Source organism: Amphiura filiformis, chromosome 1, assembly GCF_039555335.1.
Source record: "Amphiura filiformis chromosome 1, Afil_fr2py, whole genome shotgun sequence".
NCBI classification, from domain to species: Eukaryota; Metazoa; Echinodermata; class Ophiuroidea; order Amphilepidida; family Amphiuridae; genus Amphiura; species Amphiura filiformis.
The window spans coordinates 48539067-48551607 of NC_092628.1; positions in this window are offsets into that span (position 1 = coordinate 48539067).

A 12541-nucleotide genomic window follows, 5' to 3' on the forward strand; every position below is an offset into this window, starting at 1 on the left:
TGATGACTGACGGGAAGTTATGTCACTTCCAATTCGTTAATTACCAAACCTGATGAATTTATTTCAAGATGTTTCGACTTATATTTTAAAAATGATTACGTATTTATAAATTCGCACGTGACCCATGTGTATGACATACCGAGACCAGCAAGCGTGAACAAATCCTCATGCCATTGAAATGGATGAGAACTCTTTAGATAAATATCATCAAATTTAAGTATTAATTGAATTGCAAAATTTATAATATGTTATCAAGAACAAGAATTTGAAATTGAAAGTATTTGCCTACGGAAAAGAATATTTATCGACGGAAGCTTTTACAATAATATCACAAAGTTAAACAAAATAGATAATTTTGCTACACAGTCTAGTGTTGTTTACCGACTTTGCATTGGAAGACCACCCGCTGTGTCAGAGGTCACTTGCAGATTTCCTATCTACAAGCATGGAAGCGCGGAGCTGGTTACGTGCGTACCCAGCAAACACAAAAACGTTTTAAAAACGTTTTAAATAAGTTATATTTTGGCTTTTGGTTTAGGTAAAAACATTTTAATAACATTAAAATGTCGGGTTATATAAAGGTCATGATAACGTTTTAAAACGTTTTGTATGAAAACACACTACAACAATATTTTTAAATGTTTTCAAAAAATGTTATTGTAAACTATTTTTGCAAACATTTTTGCCAAATATTTTGTCAATACTTAAATAACATTATGTTAAAATATTTGAACCTAGGATACACAGAAATGTTCTTAATATGTTTTTTCAAAACCTTTTAATAACATTTAAATGTCGGGTTATATAAAGGTCAGGAAAACGTTTTTAAAACGTTATTGAAAATATTTTGGGCAAACATTTTTCGCAAAATATTTTTTAAACCCCAAAATAACATTTTGTTTAGAATGTTTTGCATCAAGTTTTCAAGAATGTTTTTGGAATGTTATTAAAACGTTTTTATACCCTTTATATAACCCGACATTTAAACGTTTTCTGTAAAACATTTTTGTTTGCTGAGCAGTAGATTATCAAAAAAATGTTTTTTAAAGTTATGAAAACGTTTTATACTCTTAATATACCCTTTATATAACCCGACATTTAAACGTTTTCTGACAACCTTTTATAACCTTTTGCGAATGATGTCGAAAACGTTTTGTGTTTGCTGGGTATTTATAAATGCGTATTTATTAATATAGTCGAAGCATACTCCCCAAGAGCCCAGACGGCCTGGAAGATTTTGGTTTATTTTGAGCACTGGTTGAGAGAGTATGAGGTATAGATGAGGTGACATGTGTTTACATTTGATACGCCCTCTGTTGGTCTGTGCAAAAAACACGATAGTTTACATGGAAGAAGTTGATTTTTATTCATTAACTTTGGTTTCAAAGCAAATAATACAAAAAAATGGTATCAATCTTGTTTATAAATGCATCAAGCTATATACATAATATCACACAAAACTTCAAAGGTTTTTAAACGTTGAGTTTTAAAGAGATTTATGTGGCCTGTCATAGACACTTCTGTGTTATTTTGCCTGCTTTGAAACAACAGAGGGCGGTCTGAATGTAAACATGTGACTTCATAGGTCACCTCATCTATAGGGGCCAGAAGAGAGATAGGATGGACAGCAGAATAAAAGCCATTTGCTTTGATGTGCATTGTCCAAAATGATAATTGTACATTAAATGTAGGGCTAAACCTTGAGGGCGTACTGCTATTTCCAAGGTATTTTAACTGAATAGAAATATCAGGTCAACGTAGAGCTATAAGTCCGGGGATGGAGGTTCTTCCTAGTTCAAGGTGTACGGGAATGTATTACGGTTTTTGGGAGTACTTTTTCAGCAATAATTTAGTAGTATATCGATGGGTGGGATTCAGTGGAGACCAATTGATCAATGAGCCCATTTGGGTGCATTTGGGCAACAGTGCCTTTTAAAAATAAAAACATCCAATTTAAGCAGATTTGGTGCTTTAGGGGGATTTTGTGGTATACAGCCGATATTCTGCAAAATAGAGAAAGTCAGTATCTGAAAGTCTGTGTGGCACATTTCCGTACATTTTCGAAGACCCCCCCCCCCTTCAGTAGGACGCCCGAGTGAAAATGTTCTTAAAAACTAAAATGGATCTAACGAGGGATCTTGTGGACCTCGTAAATGGATTAGTTGGAATGTTTGTAGTACATGTCCTACAAGCTGCACATTTTAGAAAACTGTATTAACAAAATGGATAAACGGAACGCATAGATATACAGTAGTTTCCTCTCTTGGAGCTCTTGTCCGCATTAATTCCCATTATTGGACAGTCACTGCATGATGTGGATCCACACTCGACGGTGTTGTAGATACATAAGCCCTCAATACTGACAGCAAAGTATTTATAGGCACGCGAATGACTGCAACCACCATCTATCAGACCACACCCTGGTTGCTTTTCACCATCGTTAGGCCAAAAGTCTATATCGCCACACTGAAAAAGGAAAATGTGACAAAATATGTCAGCGCGCCAACAGCAAAAGTAAATAAGCTTATATGATAAAAGAATAGTGTTACACTAGTACTTCCATGGTTAAACTGATATGTTTAATAACAGGTAAATCTCTCACATTTGAGAGGTGAATTTCGGTTTATATTCAGTTCAAATAAATATCTTTCAGTGGGCAAGTGAAAGGCCGCTTGCAGTGCCGCGCGAAGGGTAAAATGAACAAACGGGTCCCCTTGATCAGTGATGACAAGCATGACGTTATAAGTAGAGGACATGTGAGCACCAATGCAAATTTCGGACATGTAGGAGTAGAGGTTGGTGTAAAATCCGTGTACACAACGGAGCGAAAGTACTCTCTTAATATATAATGTAAAAGATTTTTAAAAAACCTCGCACTCGGGTGATATGAGGGGTGTACCCGGACCACCGAACCAAGGGGGACAAATTTCAAAATCGTCCATCTAATCCACTACAAAATGATTTTACAGTTACTAATGCGCGAGAAGCACGCGAAAATCCGGTATTTCAAGCTGGGGGAAACTTTCCCTCTGGCCCCATTCGGTACGTACGCCTCTGGATGGCTGCTACCACACTGGGATTTACGCCTGGGGGAACGGGATAGGTTTTTGGTCCTATATGTTTATGTGCATTTTGAGTTGAAATGAGCGCCATGTTTGACCGGTTGTGAGTTATAGGTCAAAATCGATGAAAGCATTTGAGTGGTATAGCAAATGTTATTGGCTGGCAGAAGACGAATAAGATGAAGAAGAAAGAAAGAAAGAAAGAAAGAAAGAAAGAAAGAAAGAAAGAAAGAAAGAAAGAAAGAAAGAAAGAAAGAAAGAAAGAAAGAAAGAAAGAAAGAAAGAAAGAAAGAAAAAGAAAGAAAGAAAGAAAGAAAGAAAGAAAGAAAGAAAGAAAGAAAGAAAGAAAGAAAGAAAGAAAGAAAGAAAGAAAGAAAGAAAGAAAGAAAGAAAGAAAGAAAGAAAGAAAGAAAGAAAGAAAGAAAGAAAGAAAGAAAGAAAGAAAGAAAGAAAGAAAGAAAGAAAGAAAGAAAGAAAGAAAGAAAGAAAGAAAGAAAGAAAGAAAGAAAGAAAGAACATGTACGTCACAGCTGTGTATAAGAAGATCATGTACGAATAAAGACTCAGCCGTGACTAATGGTACGGCTGGGTTGTGTTAGAAAAGATATGGCCTTAGTGGGCCCGTAAACAACAAAGAAACGTTATCACAGCTTCTTTAAGGTACACAAAAAGCAAGGAAAGGGGAACATGAATGGCCCATAATAACATAATAAAGAAAATACGCCTTAATTACAAGGTATTTGTCCCCAAGGTCTTAGTTAATATTTTATTTTATCTTTTAACCTTTTTACGGGAACCCTTCCCCTCCCCTCGGCGGCAATGCAACTTGAAACTTTCTTAATATCAAAGCCACCGGCTTCAACCAGCAGGAAAGGGATGCCTCTTTTTTTATATCTACATGACATGGACATTAGACTGTGATACTCTGTAAACAAGGGGCACGAAACATGGTAACTTATTAATAGTTGATTGGTTTTGTCTTAAAGGATTAAATTAAATTTTGGGACTGGAAAGTTTCATAAACTTCGAATTCTTTAAAACCTTCAACTTGTATCATATTGGCATGCATGTATATATGTCTGTAAGGAGAGTAGGAAGGGAGCATAAGGAATGATATGAGTTCTATAAATGAGATTGCAAGGCTTGATATATTATGCCCCATTTTCTCGGGAGAAACGCAGAAACCTACCTGAATATCTATTCCATAGTTAATTTGGTCAGTATGAATGATATCAACAAATACAGCGTCGCCAGCATCAATACGGCAAGATGGATCCACGTCGCGATAATTAGGACCGGCAGGATCGAGACCTTTTTAAGGGCAAATTAAAGTATCAATGATAACAATATAGAAATAACAATAACTATGACGATGACGACTATGATGATGATGATGACGACGACGACGACGACGTAGACAATGATGATGACACTATAAGAACTTCACATTTTCAGTAAATTGTGAGTGGACGCGGCGAATCAGCCGTAAATTCGGCAAATTGTATTCTGAGTTAAAGTGTAAAATGTTTGTGAAGGTCGTATTCATAGGTGTATCAATTCGTTGCGACAAGTATCTTATCAAACGCTGTAAATCAATCAATAATACTACTGCTGAAGAGGATAATAAGCTTCTACCTATTTCTATAGAATATTTCTTGTCTTTGTTTGCTTTGGCTAAATCCTGTTCAAGTGGTAGATAACAAAGCATTGTATTTTGTCTAGGTATGTATAATCAACAATGAACAATGAGAGGATATTTCTGAACCTCGTTGACTTGGGGATGATTTGAAATGACCACCAATTATGACCGTTGGATATTTATTACCAGAAATGTAGAAAAAGAGACACATGTAGAACCGATAAAAAATACAATTTTGTCGAAGCTAGGAACAGAGTTCAACAAATCATAACCCCGCTTTTGGATATCGTTTGAAGTCAAATGATATACCATTTTAAAGCTTATGGTATATATTTTCTAAACACGAAATAAAACAAAATTGACCGGGGCCGACTTTACGGCTGATTCGCCGCGTCCAGTCACAATTAGAACAAGCTAATAGAAAACCTTCAAATAGCATACACAATCTACAGCAACGATAACCTCTAACATTGTTGTTGATTACTTCATACCTGTATTCGTCCAACAGCCCCGGCTAGATGTGCTCCCGTAAGGCCTGCAATATGAGCGCCAAGACTGTGTCCTGTAAGATGAAGGCTTCCAATTGGGACCCCAACCTCATTGGAAAGTTGCTGTAGAAGAAGTTGAAGCTGTTTGGCTACGATACGAGTGAGTATCTTGAACTGCTTGAGGATAGTAAAGCCCTGTTTGCCATTCGACGATGATGATGTTGTATTTTCCCTATAATTAAAGTGGAAAAGAAAAAGCAATAAACATGATAAAGATTCAAATCGGAAGCAAATAGCCATTCATTTATAATCTCATTGCTTTTTAGCTTCAGAAGAAGAGAGAAGAAGGCTGGGAGGGAGACAGTAATACGGACAGGGCAGGAGACATTAGGCAGAGATTGAAAAAACTAAACACAAAACAGAAATGTCATGTAGTTTGTGAAAGATTGACAGAAACAGAGGTAGACTATCATAGGACGTACCGACATACAGACGTATTGGTGAATCATACTGCAGTTACTGTCCGTTTTCCTATACACAATACACAGTGCTCTCACCATTGAGTTTCACCAGTTTGTGAAAGATTGACAGAATCAGAGGTAGACTATCATAGGACGTACCGACATACAGACGTATTGGTGAATTTCTTACCATCTTCAAGAATGAATCCTTAACACTCTTAACAGCCGGGCTATCAGCGTTATTGTTAAACCCATGAATAAGTACTTTTGTTTCTACTGCCGTATCAAATCCAGATCCTATGAATTCGGATCTAATCATATTGTAATTCAATAGTTTGCCGCTTCTTTGGGTTTTCGATGTGAACAGCAAAAACCTTGTGCCCAAATCGGCGGGGGAATTTGGTAGAGGACTGTTGTTATTTTCCCCGCATTCTGGTCGCACAGGAAAGCAATCGAGATTGTCATAGCAGACACACGGAACACCTGCAAAGAAATGAAAAAAAGCTGTAGTTTGGAGCATCTGGCGGAATAAAGTTGGTCTAACTCACAGATATGATAATGTGTCACAATAGCCTTAAGGAATGCAGCTTGTTCTATGGACTAGAAATTTACTTATTTGGTGTTCCTAGATCCTAGGCGTCAAAGATGATATAGTGATCAAAGAAGTTTTGGGAACGAAACGCTGGTAGAGTACAACGACGAAATTTGGGGTAGGGCCTATGTAATTAAATGTTTGACCAAAATTGTGAAAAAATGCCAAAAATTAAATTTGTGGTTAGAACGCGATATCCAATATTTACATGATTTAGTGAGATCTAGGCGAACAAATGATAGTGGTGTATATTGGGTTCAGGACACAATGTGGACAGTTCACATCTTTACACAATTAATTTGCACTCACCTTCACATGTTGTAAATGGCTCCACTGGAGTTTTTACATACAAACTCTCGGCTCCTGTGAGATCAAATTGACGAGAATTAACATTTTATAATAAACACACAGTAGACTTATACACGCAGTATATTTTAGTGCAATGAATCGTTGGTGATAAGATTTTATAGAGTAATTTGGCTGGTAACACAGGGACGCAGACGCAGCGAGAATAATCTTGGTCACCAATCCAGTTACTCCCACACGGAATAAAGCAATTGCTATTGAGGTGACTGGATAGCTGTCCAAGATTCGGCTTTCTGCGATGCAGACCTGTATAGACCAAAACATGGAATGGTGCATTTTCATAGTTTTTAAATCCTGTAACAAAATAGTATTTACCGTTGAAAGAAAGAAACCACAAGGTCATCAAACTTGCCCAAGCTAAAACGAGCATCCTGGTACTTTATTCACCGCAGTAGTGTAAACTAAGAAACATCACCCAAAAGGCAAAGCTGGTTAACATTCATCTTCAAAGCTTCGTGTGAACAAATCATCTTATCTCCATGTGTCCCTCCTCTCTCACAGGAAGTCATTTCAAAGCAAACATTATCTTAAGATATTAAAAAACAGGAGCGCTCATCATGCTCATATAATGCAGATGGAAAGAAACAACAATCAATAGAAAGAAAAAGAAAGAAAGAAAGAAAAAGAAAGAAAGAAAGAAAGAAAGAAAGAAAGAAAGAAAGAAAGAAAGAAAGAAAGAAAGAAAGAAAGAAAGAAAGAAAGAAAGAAAGAAAGAAAGAAAGAAAGAAAGAAGAGAGAGAAAGAAAGAAAGAAAGAGAGAGAAAGAAAGAAAGAAAGAGAAAAACAAAAAAAAAATAGACAGACAGAAAGAAAGAAAGAAAGAAAGAAAGAAAAAAGACAGAAAGAAAGAAAGAAAGAAAGAAAGAAAGATGGTAGGAAAGATGGAAAGAAAGAAAGAAAGAAAGAAAGAAAGAAAGAAAGAAAGAAAGAAAGAAAGAAAGAAAGAAAGAAAGAAAGAAATATCTGTCTCGTTCGAAGGAACTCATCGCTTAAGTTGGTTTTTACGGAATATCAATTTTATTCATTTCATTTTCATTTTTTTTTCATTTTCCTCATTATATTACCTTGCCAATGATATGATGTTGTCCGAGCAATTATATATATGACCTTTAAGGCTTGTAACACACGATGAACACGAAGTAATCAATTTTTATTTTACTCTCTACACTTTGGCCACTAAAGTTTAACAAAACTCAATAAGGCGTGGAATATAATTTTAGATAGTATCTGTTAAGTCTAGAATGCACGGGACAGTCTAAGAATATATAAAATAAGATAAGAAGCTCATTAAAGGTCAAAAGAGGATGATAAGAATCATGTCGTTGTTAGCTTATTTTATTTGTTGTGCTGACAAAGGATGCTCTCAAAAAGACTTAAAAAGTGAAATGGCTATTTCAAGAAGCTATTGCACACTAATAGAGTCACACATACAGTACTGGACTGGATCTACCAGTGTACTGGTACTCTAGAGTAGTCCAACAGCGTTCCGGTGCAGCCATAACAATAAGAATCTGGTAGAGATAATGCGACTTGTACGGACAATACGGACACAACTTACTTCAATTGTTCACAAATTAAAAACATTAACGTATAAACCGGTCAAGGACAACATTAGCAGATCTCTAATAGAGAGATATATTTATATGTGACCGTCCACCACGAAACGCTCGTAAAGTCGGCCCGGTCAATTTTGTTTTTATTTCGCGATATATATCATCAGCTTTTAAATGAGTCATTTGACTTGAAACTATTTCCAGAATCGGAGTTATGGTTTGTTGAACCTCTTCAGCAAAAGGGAAATAAAATTCAAACAAGTCATAATTAGCGGTCATTTCAAATCATCCCCAAGTCAACGAGGTTCAGGGATGTCCTCTCATTGCTAATTGTTGCTAATTCTTCTTCTTCTTGAAATAAGAGTATGAAACATCATGATATTATCCATGCACTTATGCAAGTATAAAGAAATTGAATAGGCTAAAGTTGTGTAAGGGTAGTCTCATTATGGTGTCCGGCGAACCCGTTCTAGCCATTTGCATCGTAGGATTTCCAACATGGCCTGACGAACCAATCTGTTTCCAGCCGCATAACACCATGGATTAGCTGCGCTGTTTAAGCACGTCAAGATTAAACTCATCTGAAAAGAAATAAAAGGCAATGACTTATTACTAGATGAACTCGATTTATTGCATTTATATATAACCAGTGGATATACCAAGGAGATCATATCATAGGAGCAATACTCCCAGTTAGAGATCCACCCAATTGTGCCCAATAAAAGCAAAAAATAATCGGAAATTTACGATTTCATCGGCAATTCTGATGATATTCTATGCTCTTTTCCCCGTGAAATTCATTTTGCCCTCACCTGTGCCCCCAGAAAAAAAACCGGTGCTAACACTGTTTATAGTGCTCGTTTCCCCATGAAGTCATGAAATAGCAATAATGTGAAAATAGCACTGCCGCAGGGCCGGATTTACCATTAGGCCAGATGGGCCCCTAAATTTGGGGGCCCCGATGTGGCAATGTGCATGTTTCTTTTTATGTTTTGAACCAAAATATGCTAAAATTGCAAATTTTGGCTAAACTTGTCTGAATTTTTTTTTTTTTTTGTTTATGTCCTCGTAATAGCGATCTTATAGTAGCCCCCTATTTGTAAACAAAACCTTGTGCTCGTTTCCCCATGAAGTCATGAAATAGCAATAATGTGAAAATAGCACTGCCGCAGGGCCGGATTTACCATTGGGCCAGATGGGCCCCCTAAATTTGGGGGCCCCAATGTGGCAATGTGCATGTTTCTTTTTATGTTTTGAACCAAAATATGCTAAAATTGCAAATTTTTGGCTAAACTTGTCTGAATTTTTTTTTTCGCGCGCAAATGTCCTCGTAATAGCGATCTTATAGTAGCCCCCTATTTGTAAACAAAACCTTGGCCACTTCAGTGCACATACCTTCCTCACGGTGAGTTTGGGGGCCTCCGAATTTTGGCCTGGCCCAGGGCCCCCGAAAAGGTAAATCCGGCCCTGGGCCACTGCCTACCACTGGGGTCTTCTTTACACATTGAAATAGACAGACATGGTAAAATATTTACAGACACTGAAATATAAATTTACCTTACTCTTTTAAAAAAATTACATAAAACACAACGATGTTTATAGTACAAAATTAATGCTTACGCACTATTCTAGCATTATGAAGAAAGAAATGATCAGTAAAATATCTTGTAAAATGAGGCAAGAGCCTAGCCCTGGGCCTAGGCACATCCCTAGTACAGTGCAGTCTACTCAATCTGGCCCTAGTACAGCTACAGGATGATTCATTAGCATCCTTAACACCTTCAGTGCACCACTTCCATTTTCATGAGCCTGTAACCTTTTACAACAAATTGAACTACATATACTTATAAAAATATTTTGTACATATGTGACCCAGCAGCACAAACGAGCCGTAAATTCCTTAAATTGTATTCTGTGTTACGGTGTAAAATGTGTACGAAGGTCGTATTCATCGATAACTTAAGCTGGCCCGACATCCGTCTTATTTTGATAGTCAAAACTAATCAATAATCCTATTGTTGAAGTGGATAATAAGCTTCTACCTTAGATGGCCGGCTATAGAACTTTTAATAGCTCTGGTCTTTGTTTGCTTTTGCTAAATCCTGTTCAAATGGTGGGTTACCAGGCATTGTATTTTGTACAGGTATGCATAACCAACAATTAACAATGAGAGAACTTTCTTAAACCTTGTTGACTTGGGGATGATTTGAAATGACCGCCAATTATGACTGTATGATATATATTGCCAGCAATGTGGAAAAAGAGACACATGTAAAAACGTAAAAAGCTATAATTTTGTTGAAGGATCACATTTTAACAAACCATAACCCCGCTTCTGGATATCGTTTGAAGTCAAATGATATACCATTTTTAAGTTTATGATGTTTATTTTTAAACACGAAATAAAACAAAATTGACCGGGGAGGAATTTACGGCTCATTCGCCGTGGACGGTCACATATGTTCTTCAATGAAACTGCTTGAAATTTCACAAATTGATTGTTTTTGGACAATTTTGGATTGGATTTACCATTTTGAACTGAAATTTGCTTAACTAAACTGGGCTCAAAAAGAAACTTATAATTTTTCACAAGATCATATCTTAAAATCCTGTCCATAAAAATGAGGATTACTTCAATACTCTACTCTTAACCCTGGTCAGTAAACAAATAGTTATCAAACTGGCACAACAGCAAACTGCACTGACATGGAACAGCTCCCTGTGTCACATTTACAGCACAATAATTGGCACCCAACACAAGAAATCTATGAGTAAGTGGAATAGTGTGAAATAATACCTGTTTCTTGAACTTACTATTCCACTTACTCTTTGGAAAAAATCACTTGTGTACGCATTCTCACAGATTTCTTTTGCTGGGTGCAAATTATTCGCCTGTGAATGTGGTCCAGGAAGCTGTTCAGTGTCCGTGCATTTTGCTGTTGTGTCAGTTGGACAACTGCTTGGTTACTGACATGTATTTTGAGTAGAGTATTGAAGTAATCCTGTATGTAATTTTTGTTAATTTTTATGGACATGATTTTAAATATGACCTTTATAAAAATTATAAGTTTCTGTTTGAGCCCAGTTTATTTCATGGAACTATGGAACTTTAACCTTTTGGTATTTTTGGATACCCTAAGCAGTATGCAGGCTGTATGCAGAAGAAAATTTTCCCTGTCAAATATCAAGGCTCGATCAGGGACAATGTGATCAGTGAAAACTGACATTTAAACAGGAAAATATTTTTTATGCAAATCACAAATTATTAAGAACACACACAACACATCAAGAAAATTATAGGAAATATTCAGTTCTTTATGAGGGTTCGAAATAAATTGGAAAATCGGCCTGGGGAAGCGAAAATATAGGCCTACCTTTAGCTTTGCAAGGCAATTAAATACGGAACTATACTGAACACCTATCCAAAACCTATACACCCAAGCCAATGTGTTTTGAATATATTGGTGATGAATGATACCATGCAAAACTTGGAGCTTCCCACACTCATTTTGTAATGCAACTCGCATTGCAACTGAAATATTGCCCCTTTGACAATGTTTGACAGTGTGAGAGTTTTGTCATGTTTTGGCACGACAGTACGTGAAATTCATCTCGAATACCCGAATTACGCTAACGCCGTGTTGGCTAAACGCACGCCACTACGCGTGCGGTTCCAAGAGATTTACGCACTCATTTGAGCTGAGTATTTTTTGGAACCCAGCTGCCATGTCAAAATGGTGTAACTGAGAGTTTGACCAAAATTTAGTTTCATGACATTATTTTGCCATCAAATCATAATGCTTTGCCTAAAATACGTATCTGTAAGAATAATATCCCAAGTAAACACATTTAGAATTTAGAAAATCAACTGAAAATCTATTGCACTTTACGACCCTTTACGGTGAGAGAGGCATCACGACGCAGAGTTGCGCGCCTGCGTGGCTTTGTTCGAACGAATCTGCGTTTTTTTTCTGTATCACGTTTTGTGTTTGCTGGGACTTTAATGTTTTTATTTGACAATTCGTAACCAACATAATGATCAAAGTAATAATATAATTTCTTATATTCAATTATATTATTCATTATTTACAATATAGGTCTCATCATATTATTACACGATACCTCGTGAGACCTACATCGTATATTAAAAAAAACGACAGACCGCCGACTGGAGACCAACCGACCTAACGTAAAGAGTATCCGCTAGTAGGACTGTTTTTTTCCTTTTCCGTCGCCATAGTGCGGATTTGTGCGCTTTTATTAGTTTTCATCACGTTACATACATTACATTGCATTACATTGCATTGCATTGCATTGCATTGCATTGCATTGCATTGTATTGCATTACATTACATTACATTACATTACATTACATTACAT